This window comes from Sinohyriopsis cumingii, chromosome 12 (genome assembly GCF_028554795.1).
Source record: "Sinohyriopsis cumingii isolate HCF-2022 chromosome 12, ASM2855479v2, whole genome shotgun sequence".
NCBI classification, from domain to species: Eukaryota; Metazoa; Mollusca; class Bivalvia; order Unionida; family Unionidae; genus Sinohyriopsis; species Sinohyriopsis cumingii.
The window spans coordinates 70,231,867-70,257,320 of NC_142972.1; the positions used below are offsets into that span (position 1 = coordinate 70,231,867).

General features: G+C 34.5%; 2 non-coding genes across 2 annotated transcripts; both read right to left on the minus strand.

The window, feature by feature from the left end:
- Window positions 1–5,592: 5,592 nt before the first annotated feature.
- Trnav-uac (transfer RNA valine (anticodon UAC)) lies at window positions 5,593–5,664 on the minus strand. The gene has a single exon. It is a non-coding gene; the product is annotated as a tRNA-Val (tRNA).
- Window positions 5,665–25,293: 19,629 nt separating this feature from the next.
- Trnav-uac (transfer RNA valine (anticodon UAC)) lies at window positions 25,294–25,365 on the minus strand. The gene has a single exon. It is a non-coding gene; the product is annotated as a tRNA-Val (tRNA).
- Between the last annotated feature and the right edge of the window lie 89 nt (window positions 25,366–25,454).

Below are 25,454 nucleotides of genomic sequence, written 5' to 3' on the forward strand. Positions count from 1 at the left end.
TTTGGTCAGCTGTAATAATATACTCGTAATTGTGCTAGTGCGATTTCTTTTACTGGAATCGCAGTTGAAATATTAATACTAAATTCTGCATTAGTTGAGCTTACCGATATCATTGATGTTTTTGACGGAGTCGTATTCGTTACGATTTGTTGTAGTAGCTCGCTTGGCGATGTCAGTGGAATTGACATTGTTATTTAAATCCTGATTTTCTAAATCAATCACTGTCATTGCTTCTTGTAGATTTTGATCTTCTCCGTGAACTCAAAATCTGATATTTTTCCATCACTAAGGCTCGTTGATAATAACGAGGATAATTTGGAGTATGCTAGCGTTGCTGTATGTAATTTTATTATATAATCATGTAATTCTGCATTCGTGCACGTGCATATTTCTTTTGGCAACGATATTAAGAATACCGGCAATCGTTGTTGCAGTTGAAACACAAATTGTTACAACTGCTGGTGCCATAATTGTTATTGTCGATAATAACACGCCGGTTCCAGCAATAAAAGCAAATGCTGAATAAAAACTTATACCAACAATAACTACGCGTCTGCGATAATTTTTATTTATTTTCACTACATTCTCGTCAACGATATTTTTCAATTTTGTTTGCCATTCACGTGCTTGATTGTACCTGAATTTTTTAATGTTGATTGAAATGCTCATTATACTTTATATAGTAACCAATTGAGGTGTTTCAGCCACAAATTCCAGTCACCACCAGTAAGACGTTGCGGTTACGTTTTTATCAGATGCTTCCAGTATAAAGGTTTCTTCGTCTCCTTTATTTAAGATAATAGACACAACTCCAGAAAAAGTTTCGGTTGAATGACGCCAGGGTAACGTAGTAAATATCTGAAATTTTGCAGCGCTGAACACAGACAGTCTATACACACCAGTGACTGCTACAGTATGTTTGGGATCGTTATTTTGCTGTGACCATGTTGAGAATCTTGATGACACCGTGTTTACTATGTTGGTAATCTGCCCGTGGAGGATTTTAATTAGATTAATTTTTTTAACGATCTCAGGAATCCCAATTGTAACATTTTCTAGTCTGTGTCTGATAGTTTCAATATCTGATATAGCTGTTTTAATATCGCCAAGTTTTGCGTTAATATGAACGAGTTTTACGTTAACAGTCAACTGGGTGCCAAAATAAATCATTTGCGATTTCATTACGTTTTTGACAGTTTCTACGAAGTACTAGTAAACGCGCTTACGTGAGAATCATAATCAGCTCGTAGCGTGCATAATATAGTATCTACTGTCTCTACATATCTTTTGTTGCAGCATCTTCATCAGATGTTGGATCTCTTTAAACATTCATGATGAGTTCGCCTGTCATTGTATCACCGGTGTTCCGCGAACGATTAGAAACGCTTCATGCAATTTCATTTCTAATAGTTGCGAATGATATATTTGAGTCTCTGATTCTACCACCGTCAGTAAATGTTATTCCTAGTAGCACCGAGAACTCTACGAACTATCTCATTCCATTTGATGTTGCTCGTCTTTAAAACACCGCATTTATCCTGAAAAATAACAACTTCACATCGGTCAACTCCAGAGAGGTTCATAATATCGCCAAGTTTATCTTTAGTCGCGTAATTTGACAAATCAATAACATCTTTTTTTTTTCTTGCCCTTAGTGGTGCCACTAAGAGAAGGTCTTCCATAAATATCAACCATTTTACTTTGAGATCCGTTTCAAACGACGCGGTTACTTGTAAAATTATGCACGACTTTATGAGGTTATGCATTGGAAGATTTTGATATAGCGTAAAGTACATTAATTAGTTCACGACGACATATCGGTGGATCAGTTAGTGTTTGTATTGGTAATGTTGAATACCAGAGTAGAGTGTTTTATTGTGTTTATATATTTTAAAAATTCATTTGGTGGAGCCAACCCATACGAATCGAAATAAACGATTCTACGTGGATCAATTGCGTATGCCATCCAATGAGTACCAGACCCTTAATTATCATCAAGATTAATAATACCTGTTTCAAAATTGTTTGGTTGTTTTGGTAACTGATCACGCATAAAAACACCTCCGAAATTTTATATATTTAATTTTTAGCAGCATCAAGTTAATCAAAGTTAGGCATTGGAAGAATTAGCAAAGTGTTCCTGGAAGTCTCAGACCTTTTCCGTACCGATAAGGGGTTCCCGGTAATCTTAGACCCCTTCCCTTTTTACATCCCTTTCCTGCTATTTTATCAACAAGCATACTAACAATTTTTCCGGCAGTACCGCTTAAAACGCCGAGTGCAACTGTTTTTGCGATGGCTGGAGCTTGAGAGGCTATTAAACCTGGTATAGCTCCAAGAAGTGGAAATATACCACCTGCTTTAATCGAGTCTTTAATAGCGTTCGGAGAAAGATGAAGTTGAACTTTTTTTATTCTAAGGCCTAATTAATATGTTTGAGTTGAGTCTTGGTTAATGATAATTTGTTTGGACCACCACTAGAAGTTTGATCTTATTTCAGTGATATTTCTATTCTGCATTTATTTGCGAGTTTTGATTGTAATTGTTTCACCTGACCGGAAGCCAGTAACATTTACGTGACTATACGAAACTTTTATAATATGGTGAGCAATTTCATTACATGTTTTCTACTGGTGCATCAATCAGTCGCATTCTTCCACCAGCACCTTCAAGTAAAATTGCTTTATCTGAAAGAATAACTGCAATTGCTCTGTAAGCTTCATGAAAAATTGGTGGACCAACTACAGCAACAAGATGTTACTTGAGCTTGAAAGTGAATATCAACGACAGATTGTCTAGATAAATCAAGATGCTCCAGGGAAAAGTAATAAATCGGATACAGCGTCGTAAAATCTAATTGTCATATTTGCAACCCTGTGTCTATGTTTTGATCACGTCCCATAAATGTCATCAGATGATGATATGCACGAGCTACATGATTTTGATCAAAATTTGACAATATATCCTCAGCTGATTCTTGATGTCCGTTTATCCGTAAAGAAACTTCATTAACTCCAAGTTTGTCAAATATCATATGGCCACGTGTTTGTGAATTTATTCGCTCAAAATCTTGAAAAGCAACAAATATATGTCGTGGTGCGGAAACACCCTGCTGTGATACTATGTACCATGTAAATAAACCACTAACACTAGTTTGAACACTGTCTGTGGTCACTGTCAACCATGTTAGTAATGATTGACCACCTGAATCCATCAAAGAAAGTAGTTTTTGTTCTTCGGCAATCGTTGGAGTCATTATTGGCATCCACAACGAAGCCTTGTTAGTATTACTTTACCAGCATCACCAGCAGGTCGCCAAATTGCATCATCATCAGTTGCCTTTATTACAAGTGCAACTGTATGTCTAGCTCCAAAGATACCTTTTCTTACATTTCTGCAAAATCCAAAAATATGTGACAGTGGAATGCGCATGAAAATCTTCTACGAACATCTTTCAGCATTAAAAATCCAAAGTTGTAATCTTGATTAGCACCATGAGACACCGGCCACACCGCAGCATCAGCAGTGTCTTTCTTTGACCGTTGAAAATACTTTACCGACAAGATTACCAATATCATTAATACCTTTTATCACGAACAGCATCAATAGCCTTCATTCCTAGTTGTTTTGCAATCGGTATTACCTTTGGAGCTATCCTTTTGAATAAACTCATAACATTATCACCGAGTGTATCTCCATGAATCGCTTTGTGAGTTGGTACTAGTGAGTTCACTACCCTGACCATTACAGGTCCACGTTGAGCATGATGTATAATCATTTTTAAATTACATACTGACTAATTAGTTGTATTTTAGTCGCTGTGATAATCATCAGCAATTTCATCAATAAGATAACGATACATTTTGTGATCAATAATACTGCCTGTAAATAATCTTCGACAAATAGCAGAAATTTCATTAATTATTTCCGGCGCATTGTTTCCTGCGCGTTTTCCTCCGATCCGAACTTCTAATCTATCTACGTCAGAAAGAACACTGTTAGGACAAGCAAAAAGACCGCTTCCTTGGGTAGAAAAACCACTTCCTGTAGCGCCTGACTTAGGTTCGTTAATTTCACCAGGGTCATTAAGTCGCTGTTTAGCTTCTTCAACGGTCACATTTGCTTCTTTAGCTAGTTTTTCATATAGTTCATCTCTATGTATCACTGCTTCTCGTTTAAAGTCAATAAATCCTGACTAGTAGTATCTAAAGAATATCGATTTCTGTGGGCGGCATATACTGTAGCAATCCATTTTTCAGGTTTTACCCGTTCAACAGAATCTTAATACACGAATTTCGCTCCTTTTTAAAAATAATCAGCAATACCTGCTGACTCTCCTCGATCATTGAGTAATTTATAATTATCTTTAACAAATATATTTCTATAAGCTCCAGGTGTTTGCTAAGGGGGTTGGTTTTTTGTTGTCGTTCTACTGAAACTCCTCAACTTCGAATATCGAACAAACTTCTATCCCAAATTTCAATTTTACGCTTAAAAACCCCCATAAACCGAAGCTTAATTTAAAACTAGGCATGTGGCCTCGCTTTCAATGCTTTGCCGACGGAGACTGACACAACAATATCCTAAAAGTCAGATTCACTCAATGACAAAACCTGGAGTTTTAGTTCTTGTACAGAGATTAAAAATTTCCTTAGGTGCTAAGGATGAGCATAATGGTTTCAGTATAAGAGATGGAGTTGTTAATACAACCATATTAGTTATAGAAATATCTAAGAAACAAACTAGACAATGCTCCATACATTTCTGAAACGAAGACCTTGAACTGTGAACAATATTAAATATACCGAGTATTTATTTATACGTTGTAGGGTATCATTCGTATTTTTAAAGGACTTGTATTAAAGTTAAAAAGTATCTCATTCTTCCGATGTTTTAAGTGAAGAACACTGTATTTCTGTATGAACATCTCTCTCTCTCTCTCTCTCTCTCTCTCTCCACAATTGCACGTACATTTGCAATATCGTCAGTAAACCTAATACTTATATGAACGGAAAAATTGGGGAGGATGTCCAAAGGGGTTTCGGTGTTGAGGGGTTCCACTGTGCATATATATTAGCATATCTATGTCTATGTATAGATTATCCCATTTTGATGAGATTGAAAGATCTCTGATCCCCAATGAGATTGTTATGAAACGAGAAGAAATGAAATAAGAATAAAAGAAACTAAATGAGAATAAATGAAAAAAATAAATAAATAGATAAATAAATAATAAATAAATAAATGAATTATTAATAAATAAAACACGTACATAAATAGATATTTAAATAAATAATATATCAATAATAAATAAAAAATTAAAACTAAATAACAAATAAATAATACATTAAACATTTATAAATTTATCATGAATAAATACATAATAAACAGTTTTCAGATAATGATTAATAATTAATGCATACTAAATAATAAATAAATAAATAAATAAATAAATAAATCAACGTTGTGTTGTTATTTCTTGTTGTTTAACGTTTCTAAGTATAATAAAATAATAAATTCTGCTGTCGTTGTTTGAAAATAAGTTGTTTATTGTTATTATTAATATGTGACCTACGCATCAAAAGTACAGTATAGTTCCACTGGGGATTGAACCCAGGACTTCTGCGTGTAAAGCAGACGTGATAACCACTTCACCATGGAACTCCTTGCTTTAATGCTCTCATGGGATGGTAAATATATATTGGTAAATCCTAATAAGACCAGATTCAGAATACCTTAAAATAACGCCCTCGGGTTATCTCGCAAAATCTCGAACTTCCAAAACGATGCATTCACTTGTAAGAGAACAATCCAAATGTCAGAACTTAGCCTGGAGGATTTACATTGTTTAAAACGTCAAAGAATTAAAAGAAAACTTCAATCTGTTTAGCGTCAGCAGACAAATGGCTATGATAGTGTCGCGTACGTACACCCTAATTTGCAGGAAAAGTATGCATCATAGTTGTAAAAAAGAATGATTTTATTTTAAATTAAAATAATAAAATAAATTGAATAAATTGACTTTAAATTAAACGAACAAAGCTATAGAATATTGTAGTTTCTTTAAATTAACTTCCAATACAATAGAATAATATTATACCGAAACTATCCAATAATGTTAAGTTAATTAAAATACCAAAAAACAATCGAATACTGTTTTAAAATTTAAATGTCAAAACTAAAGGAAAATTTTTTTTTAAAATTAAAATTGTTTAGATAATTGTCAGACTTAGATCCAGGATACTGAAAATCGGTTTATGTAGACATTTTCAGGGTTTTGAAACTAACATTATTACATTGGAGACTAGTAGATATCACTAAAGACGAAAGTTGGTCTTAGTCCAGTGGGACTAAGGGGAAATTGGATATTAATTTAAGTTCAACAGAAAGGGTGGGAGGTGAGGTCTGCTGTCTTCTGAATTTGCAAGAAGTGTTTTTTTTTCCCACTGCATTTAGTTAAAGTTTATTTAAATTCCATACCTGAAACATTGCTTTGATAGCAAAACTGTCTATACCTCTAAACATGCATTAATAGCTAAATTGTATATGCCACTAAACACGCTTGATAGATAAACTGTATATATCTCTAAAAGATGATTTGATGCATATTACTAAAGCTTCAAAGAGCTTGTTTAATTGGCTTGGTGCAAAAGAAGATAAAATACATTCTTAAAAATTTTTTTCAGTATAAAATCAATTTCAATGAGATATTTTTATTTTGCTTGTCTATGCATGTTATTTTTTATAAATCTACTGGGGGAAATAGCATTGACGCCCGCAAAAAGGGGAAATTGTCCCCACTCCCTGGATTTCATCGCGAAAGAAGATTTGGCCTACATCCGTAAAACTTAATTGCTGATCACTATAAGTTTGCCTCCTCACCCAAAAATAATTCTGCGATCGCCCTTGCATGAATATTATTGTTATTATTTATTATTATTATTATCATTATTATTATTATTATTTTGAATGCTCATATTTTTTATCAACATTAAAGTACATGTACACGATTTCATGATATTATTCAGACTTTCCAACTCCGATCTCCACTTCCAAGTAAATATATAGAACATTCATCAAGCAGTGATAGTCCCGTTTTGAGTTTTAGCGTCCGATATCAGGAGCGGCAACTTGTCCGTAAAGGGTATTGTGAAAGGGGTCCATTGTAAATTCAGATTTGTTAAATTTCTCATTAAAGAGTAGCAGAATCCAAAGCTACTACAACTTTCTAACATCAAATGTAAATACGTCACTGCATTACAGTTGAAAATTTTATCAAGGCAATCACACGCACTTTCTTCTGACTGGTTTCGTCTCAGGTACCGTTATACACATCCTCTGTATGATGAACTTAAAATAGTGTCTCCGTCTGGAGGCGATGTTTGTCGGAAAGCGGACAAGGAAATAGCCAAGATGGATTTGAAGAAAAGAAACAATTTTAAAACATTTTTTACATTATATTTTAAGTTATCAAACTCACAATAAACACAACATCGATCAGTTAGGAATTTTGTTCATAAAATTGTTCAATTTTGGTGTTATTTGCCTCATTTTCTAACAGTCATACAATTTCACAGCCTGGAGCTCAAAATACAAATTCTTCTTAGCCTAGTACCTTAGCGTCCTATGATGCTCCGATAAGGCAATTTCAGTACAACTCTACGGGAAAATGATATTTATTTTCAATGGAATTTTCACGTAATGTTTTGTATGACGTATATTTTTTTGTCTGTATTGGACATGTAAGGCACGAGTTTATCTTGAGTTTCCCAACACTATTGAATTCCATGCATGAAATATTAATAGAAATACAACAAGCCGTTATATGCAGCGGCTTTTCTTTTTTAATTTAGTTATGATATTGATAGCGTGCTACCTTGGCCTCCCATAATGTTCCGCTCACGAGGTCAGGCACGCACAGATGAATGGCTGATAAAAGTGGAAAAATTCAAGATGGCGAAAGTAACACGTAAAAGTGTTGGCAATAAAGGAATAACAATGAGACGGTTATTTCCAGCTATATCGCCACCAGCTTTTTCGTTGTATTAGTCACAACTATACCAGTTAAAGTAATACTGAGTGTTTGATGAGTCACTATGGAGTACTGTCATTTTTAGCCATTATGTGTGAGTTGATGGGGAATTGGTATGGTGAGAAATTCCGGAAATTTATGGATGTACTTTTTGCGCGCCTGTGTGTGAAGAATAGAAGCCTTATTTAAATGAAAGTTTCGTGGATTATGTCTTACCTTTATTTTACATAATGTTTCAATATTTTCTAATTTACCGAATGTTTTGGTCATGAAGCATTCTTGTATTTTGAAATGCAATGATAGAACAGATAATGGGGTCGGCCTGGGTAGGATTTGTTTGGTAATGAAGTAGATACCCATTTATGGAATGCAATTTTTGGAGCTTTACACTTTTGACGTTTCTATCTATCCTGCTTAGAATATTAATAGTTTGCTATTTACGATATGATAGCCACGACTGGGAATCTGTATATGTCAAATATTAATATTGGTTCTATTTGAAAAATATGCTCAGAAAATAGATTTATATCTGAAATCGCTGAATAATTTGACATAGGAATCATTAGATTTATGAAGCGTTTACTTGAGCAATGTTATCATGAAAAGGTGTGCTCTCTTCTAAGGTAGATGCTAGGTTTTCCTGGTCGCTGTTAAACATTGACGATCTAAAGAGATTTTTTTCCTCACATAACTCATCTCGGATATCAAAAATATTTTCCTTCCTAATTTAGTCAGGCATTTATGACATATTTGCCTCAGATTATAGATTACTTGTTGTAAAGCATTATTAACAATTTTAACCTTCTGTTTAATTGTACATTGAAATGTGTAACTGGTCAAATATGAAGGAATCTTACAGTTGCCTATGACCTATCAGAACTGCTGCTGTAAGTGTGACAATAAAAGGCTGTTTCACAATGGTACTCGTGCAGCTCTAAGAATTTTTAAAGACGTACAACTAGTATCTAACGCTCAGTTTACTGGCTTGGATGTGGCCTATTGCTGTTAGAATATTGAGCTTGTCGTTTTGGAGCTATTGCTAAACACACACACACACACACACACACACACACATACACACACAAACACACACACACATATATGATGCCTGTCAATGAATCATTCCTGACAAATTGATTATTTTATCGTCATAGTGATTTTGAAGTTTCAGTTTAAGATTATCTAAATCAATTTAGATGAATCAATTGCACAGTTTGAAGATGAGATAATTCACCTGTTTAAACAGATTGGCTTCCATTGTGTTATGATGCAGTGCAAAAGATTCGAAGAAAGTAATCTCTAAAAATGTTTGCGAATCAGCGACAGGAGAAAATCTCAGTGACCATAGGGACCACAAGTTATTAATTGATGAACACCAAAAGCACACATAAATTAATACTGTACATGTATGCGTTGACACATTTTGCTTTCATAACCATTGTATTTAGCGTTATTTGAGAATACAGTACATGGTACCGATCATGCGTTAGAGAATGCATGTATGTATGTATGTATGTATGTATGTATGTATGTATGTATGAATGGATGTATGGATGTATGTATGTATGTATGTATGTATGTATGTATACACCATCTATATCCTAATATACCATAATATATATTAAGATTTTGTGCCTACTTTTAGCGATAAATACAGACATATTTAGTGTGCGCTTTTGAGTCAGTATAATGTATCGGCTTAAATTCCAATAATCACGCACCTTTCATGTATTGATCGTGTTTATGTCACAGATTGACGATACGAAAGACATTCATGCCGTTTGTGTGTGTGTGTGTGTGTGTGTGTGTGTGTGTGTGTGTACATAGTCTGCACTGATGAATATTTCTCAGAGTATGTGTATCAACTCCGTTAAATACAACTAAAATGTTACATTTATCTCTGATCACTTTAGGTATTTGTGTATATCGTTGAGTGACATAAATTTTATCCGTATTTTTATGTCTGCCTCTGGAAAATATTCTAGCTGGACTTGATTGTTTATCCAGCATCACATCACCGAGATTATTATCAAATCAATCTAATTCATCAATTGTCAACACTCAGTGCTTCATCAATATCGGTTATAAAATTAATAATGTCGTCACCATCTTCATTTAACAATTTTGCATTTTCATTAAAATCTTTAAGTACATCATAACATCTCTTATCATCGACTAATGGTGCAACTAAATACAACTTGTCCCACTTTAACCATCTCATTATAAGATTAAGCAGTCATTGCGTTTTACCGGACCCAGATGGACCTATTATAATCATTCTGATAGAATAAGGTAATGCTGAAATATGTTTTACTGGCTCTTGCTTTCGTGTCGCTGAGAATCAATTACATCCATATTATAAATATACGTGAATCTATATTGTTTACGTTGTAGTGTTAAAACTCCAACCACTGATTTGGCCACTGTTACAACAAAAAAATGGAAAAAATAGAATATGGTAGAAAATGTGCAATAAGTAACAGAATATTTTTTTCGTTTTTACCTAAAATTCAACGTAAGGATAATAATAAATAATAATAATGAGGACTTTGTATAGCGCCTAATCTTTAGAAGCTCTAAGCGCTTTACAACATTAGACAACACCTATAAGATGAAAAACATATAATAATATTATTACAAAAACAAACACCGTGAAATTAGAAAAACATTAAAAAATCAAAAACATGCTGAGAATATTTCAAGTAGTAAACATTATTAGGTCTTTAAGTTTGTTCTTGCAGTCGAAATAAGTGAGTTTTGAGAGCCCTCTTGAATGTGATCACTGTGTCTTTGTGTCTAAGTTCAGTGGGCAATAAATTCCACGTTGCTGGGCCCTGGTATGCAAAAGAACGCTGTCCATATGACTTTGTTTTCATAGTGGGAATAATGAGTATACGATTGTCAGAAAAGGAACGTAAGTATCTTGCTGGTGTGTACACATGGGTGAGGGCGGATAGGTATGTTGTACTAGAGTCCGACAGTGAAACGTAGCACAGAGAACAAATTTTGTGTTTGGTTCTGGATCGAATGGATAGCCAGTTTAGGGTACAGAGCAGCGGGGAGGTGTGCTCTGATCGTGATACTCTAAGTATGATCCGAGCAGCTGTGTTTTGAACTTTTTGAAGTTTCTGGAGTAGATATTGAGATGAACCAGACAGAATTGAGTTCCAATAGTCCAGTATTGAAAGTACTAATGAACACACAAGTGTTTTAGTGGCATCAACTGAAAGATATTTGCGAACTGAGCTGATGCGTCTCAACTCAAGATATGCAGCCTTGCATATGTTCATGACATGTTGGTGCAATGTGAGAGTACTGTCCAGAGTAACACCTAGGTTTCGTACTGATTGTGTGAATTTAATGTTGGCCTTGCTGATATTTATTGTTTGAGGTCAAGGATGTAAATGAGAAAGTCTTTTTATTGTGATCAGAATGGCCTCAGTTTTATCATCATTCATCTGCAGCTTGTTACATGTCATCCATGATTTCACATCAGAAATGCACTTCTCTATACCTTGGATGGTAGCATCAACTTCAGTTGGATGGCTAGATTTGTACATTTTGGTGTCATCAGCGTACAATTGGAGAGACACTGGATGATGATCTATGACACTTGAGAGCGACTGAGTGTACAGAATGAAGAGAACAGGTCCAAGAACAGACCAATGTGGAACACCACAACATAGATCAACTGGGCTGGAGTGTATCCCATTTGCAGATACAATTTGTGTCCTGTTGACCAAGTATGAATTGAACCACGGTAAGGCTGTATCATGAATGCCAAATGCATGCTGGAGACGGTGAAGTAATATAGCATGGTCTATTGTGTCAAATGCTGCAGACAAATCAAGGAGGGTGAGGACTGTAATCTTTCCGCTATCCAAAGCAGAGAGAATGTCATTAACCACTTTTAGAAGAGTAGTTTCAGTACTGTGGCAAGGGCGACATGCAGATTGCACATTGCTAAAAAGACTGTTTGAATTTAGATGAGATACAAGCTGGGATAGAACAACCTTTTCTAAGATTTTTGATATGACTGGGAGATTAGAAACTGGGCGGTAATTCTTCAAATCGTTATGGTCTAGTGTTGGTTTCTTCAGCAGAGGCTTTAGAATGGCAGTTTTGAAAAATGATGGGAATTCCCCGGATGAGAGAGAGGTATTAATAACATCAGTTAGTGAAGGCAATAATGGCTCTAAGCACTCAAGCAGCAAAATGGACTGACCTTTGCTCAAGTGTGAGTGTGGTTTGGACTAGTTCAAACGATGTGTGGTCGAAATTGAATGTTGTGGTGTAGTTAAGACGTTTTATCATGGAGTTCTTTGTGATGACAGCAATTCCACCTCCGCGAGAATTACGAGGGAACGACTTGATGGAGTAAGAGTGGGTGTTAGGTCCGCACACTTGGGCTCATCTTTAACCATTCATATGGAGACAATTCAACAAAAGCTGTCAAAATTTTCAGGAACTCCTTGGGCTAAATACCCAGGAGAAAAACGCATTCTGCTGCTGCAAAATGGTTAGCACGACAGCAATCTGGCAAATTGTTATACCACCACCTAAACTAAATCATCATGCACGTTTTGATGTCAGCACTCCTAAGGAAGTTCTTCAAGCAGATATTCTATTTTTACCACACGATACTATCAAAAATTGGGAGACGTCAATTAACATACAAATACGCGTTGACTGTCGTTGACTTTGCATGTAGATATAAGGAAGCAGAGCCATTATCAACTAAAACAGCTGCTGAAGTTGTAGCTGCTTTGAACGAATTTATCAACGAGGACCCTTACGATGGCCACAACTATTATAGGTTGATCCTGGCAAGGAATTTCCTGGTGCCGTATCATCTCTGATGAAAAAACATAATGTCGAACATAATAGACAAGAACATACCATAATTAGACGAGGACATACAGCAATTCATCGTGATCAGGCAATTGTTGAACGATTTAATTGAACACTTGCTGAGCGGTTATTTGGATATCAGTATGCGAAGGAAGTAATTCAAGATACGAGTTCTCGTGAATGGGTTGCAAGATTACCATATGTGATAGCTGCATTAAATAATGAAATTATTCGAACAACCGCCATGAAACCTATTAATGCAATTACAAAGAGAAATATACCAATAAACGACATGATTTTTCAAAACAACCAGTATTAGGTAAGGTTACTATCAGATGTTTATATGAACCTGGTGAACATGAAGTTGGTAAATAAGAGCGACTGATCCTATTTGAGTGTAACGACACATAAAATATCTAGCGTGGTACGATCAACGGGTAGACCTGCAATCTACAGATTAGATTCAACTGCTCCTCAACGTGGATTTGAAAGTGAACAATTACAAGCAATTCCTGAAGACACACAATTACCACCGCATTCACTTTTGTAAACTATCACCTTGACGTCGATTACATTCAAGACAGGTCACCTTTACATTTTCGCGTTTATGACCAAACTTACTATTAATTCTGTCTACGGTAAATTGTCTTGGATCATTACTCGAGTATCGCCACAACATTATTGTATTACAGCTCGCACAATGATTATTTTGCTGTTGTTTCGGCATCATTATAAATTCAGTACTAAGGTCAAATTCGCGCTTATTATTTGCACACTGTTTATAACTATTTTTTTTCTTATTATATTTTTGTCAATAACATCGCCAGTGGTTTCTGTAACGTCTATAATAACCGTCCGCAACTGAGATATTTGTCTAACTCTAGACACTGTGAGATAAACTAAATTTGACAATTCGATACGATCATCGACGATCCAAACTCGCGTATCAGAAATGGTTAACCCCTGAGATGAATGAATCGTCATTGCGTATGCTAGCGTCCATGGAGTTTTTTCCATTTTGAGCGCATCTTCAACATCATTGACAAGAACCGAAACGATATCAATTAATACAAGATTTTATTTTTCTGACGATCCTGGTATATCAACGTCGATATTCTGCCATCGCGTATCAACCGGTCGATAACATAATGGTACGGGTAGATTTGAAAACCTTTCTTTACGTAGCATAAAAAATTGTTGTTAAAGTGTATCACGAACTATCTTTCTACTTGCCATTATCAAATCATTTGGTCTCCATAAGTTCCAAACGTTGCTCATAGGATTTCTGAAATTATATCACGCATTATTTCACATTGAACTTTATTCGGCTGTAGTTTGATTAATTTCTTAAACTCGCTTAATTCTGGATCAAGAGATCTATGATCAGCAGCTATTTCTTCATAACAATCAACAAAATTCTTTAACCATTCATGTGGAGACAATTCAACAAAAGTTATCAGTTGACCATGATCGCCACACCTTATAACAGCAGTATTTTTTGTTAATAACCAATCAAGAAATGTTTTTAATGTTTCTTTAGACACTGTACATATTTCATCACAAACGATAATATTTGGAATGTATTTTTCGCCCATTCCATCAGGAGTCCATGCTTCTCCTTTCCATCGAGAAAAGCTGTGATAAGTACATGATCTAATATTTCTTTCTCTTATTTCCTTTGCAAGTCTGTGTGTATGGGTTAAAACGATCATATCAAAATTCCGAAATAGTTCAATCACACGAGTTGTTTTACAAGAACCCCAGGTCCATTAAGATAAACTGTTTTATGTCTAGCTACGGGATCATACACTGACGGTGCAGATGATAGCTTTAATGTCTGATCAAGTATATATGGGATAACAGGCAATCATATCAACCGATATAACATCTCTGTGATCATATTAACTAGTCCACAATCCATCGTTTCTGTATTCGACACAATTCGATATTATATCATTGAGAAAATCAAATCGAGTTGGTTTCCACGAATTTTTCTCTCTAACAAAATGAGCCGCAACTGACGAAACAGTAAAACAATTACTCAGTAATCGTTCAGCATCATCGGTATATTTAACGCAAGATTTTTCATTTCTTCGTGGAGAGATTCTGTACGATAAATAACGCCATTAGGTCGTACAAACTGATCATAGTTTTCATCATCAGAACGTTGAAATAGCCACACTGATACAGGATCGTTTTTACTTATTTCGTTAATAAAATCAAATATATTTTCGTGGTAAAATTTAACAGTTCGATTTCATGGAAATATTGTTACTCATTAGTCCACGCACGCGCATTATGATCAATAATTTCAATCGAAGCTCCTTTTGATTTATATTTTGATTCGTACAAAATCTCTGCGGTCATAGATTTTAGTCTTCCTGGGAATATTAGTTTCTTTTCTAGCTCAGCGACATCTTTGACGGACGCTCCGATATCTTGAACTATTTCTCCCCACTCATTTATTATTTTACGTCTTTTATCCGTTGGACCGTTTCCACGAGTCGAAACGGTAAAATGTTCCGTTACTCGTTCGGTTACACATTTCAGTCTTGAAAATTATTAGATTATTAACGCTGGGGTTATCATTTATCGGATAAATTCCATAAATAACTACAGTTACAGGATACGCTCTTTCATAATACAGTTTGTCAATACCAGTCAACATTCTTGGTTTGGAATTTTTACTCAGTATGGCAATTTTTTCATTATGAAGGACAGGATCATATTTGTCACGAATAATCCAATTGTCTGTTTCTGCTAATACAACAAATTTTACTTTCAAAAACTATTTTCGATTGTGGAGATAATTAATGATAGTTGCAGCTCGTTTGTCGTTCATCTTAGCATCGACACCATCTGTGATTTTAAATGTTGACCACACATGAGATGCGCCATCTTTGCTAAAAAAAAATCTTGGCGTCGTGAATTTCATTAATCAAGGTTTTATTCTTCGGATCAACCTGAGCTTTTATCGGTATGTCAGGGGATATTCTGTCAAGATTAAATTTATCTTTAGATGGCTTAATCGTAGATACTCTCTCAAGTTCATCCATTTTTAATGATAGTTTCCTTGACTCCTTGTAACAAAGCTTGCGTAAACGAATTCTGCGGACATGATTTGCAAAGCGTTCGTAATGGAAGTCTAGGTCCAAAATCGTGTTTGAAATGCAATGTTGGATTTAGAGGAAAAACGCAATTGTCTTTGCAATGTGATGGTAAACAATACAGAGATCTGAAAAGATATTATGATAAAAAAAATATTAATGACAGTGACAGGGTTATAAAATATAGAAGATTATCTGATAAGATTCTCAAAGTAATGATTTAGCCAAATTATTATTTAAACAAATGGTATTATATAAAAATGAACCAAAAAGACTTTGTCAATCATCCAAGGTAAGACTTTGCTAAACACACCATTATTAAAAATTATGAAACAAATCGTGATGGTGTAATCAGACACTGTCGACGAAAAATACCAGTTGGTATTCTCATTAATACTGGTTATCCTAATGATGGGAAGAAATAGTACTTCTGCCATAAATATATATTCGAATTTTTCAACGGAGTACTCGAAGACGGTCTTGTAATCGCTTATATCAGCGGTATAAAAATCGATAATAATTTAACTAATCTGAGAGCTATCACGCAGAGTCAAAATTGCAAATTTGGAAACACTGGTAGATGTAAACAAATGGAAAAAGGGCGTTAAATCTACACATGCAGAGACTGATTAAGAAACAATATTTCAATCAATGAATGCAGCTGCCAAATATTTGGATCTTCAATCAAAATCAGTATATTTTGTCACAAATAATATCACTAGATCTGCTCTCTCTAAGAAATATAAACAAAATAAAATCATTTCCCAGTATTGTTAAGAGAGATAAATCTCTCTCTCTTTCTCTCTCTCTCTCTCTCTCTCTCTCTCTCTCTCTCTCTGGTAGAGGTATTACCTGGTTGTGCCCCTTATATTTACTAAACTATTTTTTATTTTATTTGTTTTTTGGTATCATCATAACCATTGTTAAAATAATTATGATACTGTTACTCTGAGACCTTCGGTATGAAAATGCGCTCAAAATCCCTATTCATATAGTACTGCTCCTTCCTTTCTTAAGGTCCATGACCTGAAGGAAGATAAATAACTTTGTAGTAGATATTTCTGCGTAGATCTAAATTCATTTTGTCATGGTAATTAATTAACCATCTGTGTCATAATTAATATCAGTGAAGTAACATAATTATATAACAGTTCAAATTAGTAAAGGGATATTTATGATTTCTAACTTACAACGAAATCAAGGCGATACATGTAAGTTATTTTTCGATCTGTAAACATGCAATAATTTAACTATGTGCGTAACAATTAACACACGTAATTTAAGAAAATATTTCACTTACCTCCTGTCCACTTCAAAATGCAAATTTCCAGTCTGACAGAGAGATTCACGGACTTTTATAGCCAAACATTTTGGGAGAACCCAATATCCCAGAACGACTTAATCAGATGATTCTCTAGAATGTTCTGGACTTGTGGGTTTTCCCAGACGGGTTTTCCAGAATGACTTGATCACATGATTCTCCCGAATATTCTGGACTTATGGGTTTTCCCAGAATGTTTGACTATAAAAGAAGCCAGAATATCTATATCCCCAGTCGGACTGCAGCTGTATTGGAGACAACAGGTAAGTTAAACATTTATTCAGTAGTTAAGATGTTGTGTTTGCACTATATTACATAATTGTACTATATCGTCCTGGTTGAGGAATATAATTTAAATATATATTTTATGATATATATAATAAAATGAATTTTGAAAATATTAATGATATTATTTCTACAAAAAAAGAATTAGAAAAAGACGGTATAAAGATTCAACTTGATCCTGAAAAAATTATGTCTGATTTTGAATCATTACGAAATCGTAGTTTGAAAGTGGATACACATTATCGACCGAATATCGATGGTTACAATCTTTATCAGCAGTGAAAGATATAGAAGTGGAAACATTCATACCACTTTCTATCGCGATTGACAACATTAGATCAAAATTATCTAACGAATATGAAACAAAAAATCATCAATACATGCGTAAGACAATTAAAAAAGATTATATCAGATCGTGAAAACGAAACTGCTGTCACTTATGAAAGCGAGAGTAAAAGTGAAAGTAGCGATGAATGAAAACTAGTGAGAATCAATATTTTTTAAAAATTATGTTATAATATATTTTTTATTTTTTAAAATATACCAAATCAGGTTTTTTGTTCAGAATTAGACAAGATTTTTTATGCTGATCAAATTTAATACAGGAATGTGCATAATTCAGAATCTGACCTCTATCACATGTGATCATATAAATATGTTCTCGCCGTAGTTGATTTAATTGTTCTGCGTCAATAAAAAGTCTTCGTTGCCGTATTCATCAATAACTATATTAGCACTAAAATTGTTCTGAGCTGACCGGAGCCTGTGTCATTATTGTTCTGATGACATTTTCAAGTACCTCCCCCTTGCTGTGTATAAAAAAACTCACGTGCTGGTACATTATATAATATACCTCTTGATTAACTGTAAAACACTCTGCAAAAATATCTCGTTAAGATCTTACGTATAAATTTAAATACAGATTTTCATTTCTTAAATCATTTAAGTGTCAGTAAGTTTGACATTTATTCTTGATAATAACGGATTATGAAATCGTAGATAAACAGGATTAATAGATTCTTGTACAATCAAATATCCAGGAGGTACTTGCGGTGTAAATTTATATAAAATATATCCTTGCTGAGCCTGATTTATTTCAAAGTTGCCACAATTACATCGCATACAAGATTGACTGCAATAGTTGAAGTTTTATTAACGATTCCTGGTGAAATAAGACGACCTTCACCGTACGGATTAGTATTGTGTTTAAGAATAGTTGGAGGTGGTGCTATTTTTCTCCATGACTCGAGTATTTTGGGAAAGGTTTCATTAATAAGATCGTTGAGTGATTTATTTAGCTCGTCAGTTCTAAATTCTGGTATCACAAACGTTGGTAATTGTTCTTCTCTCTTGTCTTAGAAACAGCTGTTTAAGGGTTATTGTACGGGGTCGTCCATAGTAATCAACAGATTCACTACCCAGGCGATTCCTATTCCAAATGATACTTTTATTCATATAATCCAAATCTGATATAACCTGATTCAGTTATTGTATCGTTGTAATAATCTCTTGTTTTATATCATCGTTGTAGTATTGTGTAACGCCAGAAAATAAATTGCGTAATTGGTTGAATAACCGTTTAAACTCAGAGTTAATGTTGATCGAAACATGACTTGATCAATTGTTCATGGACAATCGGATTTAATGTATCATCATGGGTATATAAATCACCTATTATTGTAGGAAAGTTACTCCCCCAATATATCCACGGATAGTTTCTCTGATATTCTGGTTCCGTTATGTATTTCTCTTCGTCGGTGAAAACATCAGCCCGCGCTGGTTCTAGTGGTCCTTCATATTTTGGTGGGATTTCAGGCCATCCTAAAACATTTCTGATTGATGATTGATAAATATCAACGATGTAATCTGGAGAATTTATCTCTATCGTAGCCGATAGTGTTGGTTCGTGATCTGAAATAGCTATTTTTGATTCTCTTTCGGTTACTGATTTGATTCTGCGTTGAAATTCATCTTTGATTTGTTCGATTTGATAACTTCCTGTATGAATAGAAACAACATTCCATTCAGGTGTTCCATCATCTTTATTTTTATTTACAAATACTAGTGAATTATTCGCCTGTAATTTACCAAATGATTTTAATCTGTTGTTTGGTCAGCTGTAATAATATACTCGTAATTGTGCTAGTGCGATTTCTTTTACTGGAATCGCAGTTGAAATATTAATACTAAATTCTGCATTAGTTGAGCTTACCGATATCATTGATGTTTTTGACGGAGTCGTATTCGTTACGATTTGTTGTAGTAGCTCGCTTGGCGATGTCAGTGGAATTGACATTGTTATTTAAATCCTGATTTTCTAAATCAATCACTGTCATTGCTTCTTGTAGATTTTGATCATCTCCGTGAACTCAAAATCTGATATTTTTCCATCACTAAGGCTCGTTGATAATAACGAGGATAATTTGGAGTATGCTAGCGTTGCTGTATGTAATTTTATTATATAATCATGTAATTCTGCATTCGTGCACGTGCATATTTTTTTTGGCAACGATATTAAGAATACCGGCAATCGTTGTTGCAGTTGAAACACAAATTGTTACAACTGCTGGTGCCATAATTGTTATTGTCGATAATAACACGCCGGTTCCAGCAATAAAAGCAAATGCTGAATAAAAACTTATACCAACAATAACTACGCGTCTGCGATATTTTTTATTTATTTTCACTACATTCTCGTCAACGATATTTTTCAATTTTGTTTGCCATTCACGTGCTTGATTGTACCTGAATTTTTGAATGTTGATTGAAATGCTCATTATACTTTATATAGTAACCAATTGAGGTGTTTCAGCCACAAATTCCAGTCACCACCAGTAAGACGTTGCGGTTACGTTTTTATCAGATGCTTCCAGTATAAAGGTTTCTTCGTCTCCTTTATTTAAGATAATAGACACAACTCCAGAAAAAGTTTCGGTTGAATGACGCCAGGGTAACGTAGTAAATATCTGAAATTTTGCAGCGCTGAACACATACAGTCTATACACACCAGTGACTGCTACAGTATGTTTGGGATCGTTATTTTGCTGTGACCATGTTGAGAATCTTGATGACACCGTGTTTACTATGTTGGTAATCTGCCCGTGGAGGATTTTAATTAGATTAATTTTTTTAACGATCTCAGGAATCCCAATTGTAACATTTTCTAGTCTGTGTCTGATAGTTTCAATATCTGATATAGCTGTTTTAATATCGCCAAGTTTTGCGTTAATATGAACGAGTTTTACGTTAACAGTCAACTGGGTGCCAAAATAAATCATTTGCGATTTCATTACGTTTTTGACAGTTTCTACGAAGTACTAGTAAACGCGCTTACGTGAGAATCATAATCAGCTCGTAGCGTGCATAATATAGTATCTACTGTCTCTACATATCTTTTGTTGCAGCATCTTCATCAGATGTTGGATCTCTTTAAACATTCATGATGAGTTCGCCTGTCATTGTATCACCGGTGTTCCGCGAAGGATTAGAAACGCTTCATGCAATTTCATTTCTAATAGTTGCGAATGATATATTTGAGTCTCTGATTCTACCACCGTCAGTAAATGTTATTCCTAGTAGCACCGAGAACTCTACGAACTATCTCATTCCATTTGATGTTGCTCGTCTTTAAAACACCGCATTTATCCTGAAAAATAACAACTTCACATCGGTCAACTCCAGAGAGGTTCATAATATCGCCAAGTTTATCTTTAGTCGCGTAATTTGACAAATCAATAACATCTTTTTTTTTCTTGCCCTTAGTGGTGCCACTAAGAGGAGGTCTTCCATAAATATCAACCATTTTACTTTGAGATCCGTTTCAAACGACGCGGTTACTTGTAAAATTATGCACGACTTTATGAGGTTATGCATTGGAAGATTTTGATATAGCGTAAAGTACATTAATTAGTTCACGATGACATATCGGTGGATCAGTTAGTGTTTGTATTGGTAATGTTGAATACCAGAGTAGAGTGTTTTATTGTGTTTATATATTTTAAAAATTCATTTGGTGGAGCCAACCCATACGAATCGAAATAAACGATTCTACGTGGATCAATTGCGTATGCCATCCAATGAGTACCAGACCCTTAATTATCATCAAGATTAATAATACCTGTTTCAAAATTGTTTGGTTGTTTTGGTAACTGATCACGCATAAAAACACCTCCGAAATTTTATATATTTAATTTTTAGCAGCATCAAGTTAATCAAAGTTAGGCATTGGAAGAATTAGCAAAGTGTTCCTGGAAGTCTCAGACCTTTTCCGTACCGATAAGGGGTTCCCGGTAATCTTAGACCCCTTACCTTTTTACATCCCTTTCCTGCTATTTTATCAACAAGCATACTAACAATTTTTCCGGCAGTACCGCTTAAAACGCCGAGTGCAACTGTTTTTGCGATGGCTGGAGCTTGAGAGGCTATTAAACCTGGTATAGCTCCAAGAAGTGGAAATATACCACCTGCTTTAATCGAGTCTTTAATAGCGTTCGGAGAAAGATGAAGTTGAACTTTTTTTATTCTAAGGCCTAATTAATATGTTTGAGTTGAGTCTTGGTTAATGATAATTTGTTTGGACCACCACTAGAAGTTTGATCTTATTTCAGTGATATTTCTATTCTGCATTTATTTGCGAGTTTTGATTGTAATTGTTTCACCTGACCGGAAGCCAGTAACATTTACGTGACTATACGAAACTTTTATAATATGGTGAGCAATTTCATTACATGTTTTCTACTGGTGCATCAATCAGTCGCATTCTTCCACCAGCACCTTCAAGTAAAATTGCTTTATCTGAAAGAATAACTGCAATTGCTCTGTAAGCTTCATGAAAAATTGGTGGACCAACTACAGCAACAAGATGTTACTTGAGCTTGAAAGTGAATATCAACGACAGATTGTCTAGATAAATCAAGATGCTCCAGGGAAAAGTAATAAATCGGATACAGCGTCGTAAAATCTAATTGTCATATTTGCAACCCTGTGTCTATGTTTTGATCACGTCCCATAAATGTCATCAGATGATGATATGCACGAGCTACATGATTTTGATCAAAATTTGACAATATATCCTCAGCTGATTCTTGATGTCCGTTTATCCGTAAAGAAACTTCATTAACTCCAAGTTTGTCAAATATCATATGGCCACGTGTTTGTGAATTTATTCGCTCAAAATCTTGAAAAGCAACAAATATATGTCGTGGTGCGGAAACACCCTGCTGTGATACTATGTACCATGTAAATAAACCACTAACACTAGTTTGAACACTGTCTGTGGTCACTGTCAACCATGTTAGTAATGATTGACCACCTGAATCCATCAAAGAAAGTAGTTTTTGTTCTTCGGCAATCGTTGGAGTCATTATTGGCATCCACAACGAAGCCTTGTTAGTATTACTTTACCAGCATCACCAGCAGGTCGCCAAATTGCATCATCATCAGTTGCCTTTATTACAAGTGCAACTGTATGTCTAGCTCCAAAGATACCTTTTCTTACATTTCTGCAAAATCCAAAAATATGTGACAGTGGAATGCGCATGAAAATCTTCTACGAACATCTTTCAGCATTAAAAATCCAAAGTTGTAATCTTGATTAGCACCATGAGACACCGGCCACACCGCAGCATCAGCAGTGTCTTTCTTTGACCGTTGAAAATACTTTACCGACAAGATTACCAATATCATTAATACCTTTTATCACGAACAGCATCAATAGCCTTCATTCCTAGTTGTTTTGCAATCGGTATTACCTTTGGAGCTATCCTTTTGAATAAACTCATAACATTATCACCGAGTGTATCTCCATGAATCGCTTTGTGAGTTGGTACTAGTGAGTTCACTACCCTGACCATTACAGGTCCACGTTGAGCATGATGTATAATCATTTTTAAATTACATACTGACTAATTAGTTGTATTTTAGTCGCTGTGATAATCATCAGCAATTTCATCAATAAGATAACGATACATTTTGTGATCAATAATACTGCCTGTAAATAATCTTCGACAAATAGCAGAAATTTCATTAATTATTTCCGGCGCATTGTTTCCTGCGCGTTTTCTTCCGATCCGAACTTCTAATCTATCTACGTCAGAAAGAACACTGTTAGGACAAGCAAAAAGACCGCTTCCTTGGGTAGAAAAACCACTTCCTGTAGCGCCTGACTTAGGTTCGTTAATTTCACCAGGGTCATTAAGTCGCTGTTTAGCTTCTTCAACGGTCACATTTGCTTCTTTAGCTAGTTTTTCATATAGTTCATCTCTATGTATCACTGCTTCTCGTTTAAAGTCAATAAATCCTGACTAGTAGTATCTAAAGAATATCGATTTCTGTGGGCGGCATATACTGTAGCAATCCATTTTTCAGGTTTTACCCGTTCAACAGAATCTTAATACACGAATTTCGCTCCTTTTTAAAAATAATCAGCAATACCTGCTGACTCTCCTCGATCATTGAGTAATTTATAATTATCTTTAACAAATATATTTCTATAAGCTCCAGGTGTTTGCTAAGGGGGTTGGTTTTTTGTTGTCGTTCTACTGAAACTCCTCAACTTCGAATATCGAACAAACTTCTATCCCAAATTTCAATTTTACGCTTAAAAACCCCCATAAACCGAAGCTTAATTTAAAACTAGGCATGTGGCCTCGCTTTCAATGCTTTGCCGACGGAGACTGACACAACAATATCCTAAAAGTCAGATTCACTCAATGACAAAACCTGGAGTTTTAGTTCTTGTACAGAGATTAAAAATTTCCTTAGGTGCTAAGGATGAGCATAATGGTTTCAGTATAAGAGATGGAGTTGTTAATACAACCATATTAGTTATAGAAATATCTAAGAAACAAACTAGACAATGCTCCATACATTTCTGAAACGAAGACCTTGAACTGTGAACAATATTAAATATACCGAGTATTTATTTATACGTTGTAGGGTATCATTCGTATTTTTAAAGGACTTGTATTAAAGTTAAAAAGTATCTCATTCTTCCGATGTTTTAAGTGAAGAACACTGTATTTCTGTATGAACATCTCTCTCTCTCTCTCTCTCTCTCTCTCCACAATTGCACGTACATTTGCAATATCGTCAGTAAACCTAATACTTATATGAACGGAAAAATTGGGGAGGATGTCCAAAGGGGTTTCGGTGTTGAGGGGTTCCACTGTGCATATATATTAGCATATCTATGTCTATGTATAGATTATCCCATTTTGATGAGATTGAAAGATCTCTGATCCCCAATGAGATTGTTATGAAACGAGAAGAAATGAAATAAGAATAAAAGAAACTAAATGAGAATAAATGAAAAAAATAAATAAATAGATAAATAAATAATAAATAAATAAATGAATTATTAATAAATAAAACACGTACATAAATAGATATTTAAATAAATAATATATCAATAATAAATAAAAAATTAAAACTAAATAACAAATAAATAATACATTAAACATTTATAAATTTATCATGAATAAATACATAATAAACAGTTTTCAGATAATGATTAATAATTAATGCATACTAAATAATAAATAAATAAATAAATAAATAAATAAATCAACGTTGTGTTGTTATTTCTTGTTGTTTAACGTTTCTAAGTATAATAAAATAATAAATTCTGCTGTCGTTGTTTGAAAATAAGTTGTTTATTGTTATTATTAATATGTGACCTACGCATCAAAAGTACAGTATAGTTCCACTGGGGATTGAACCCAGGACTTCTGCGTGTAAAGCAGACGTGATAACCACTTCACCATGGAACTCCTTGCTTTAATGCTCTCATGGGATGGTAAATATATATTGGTAAATCCTAATAAGACCAGATTCAGAATACCTTAAAATAACGCCCTCG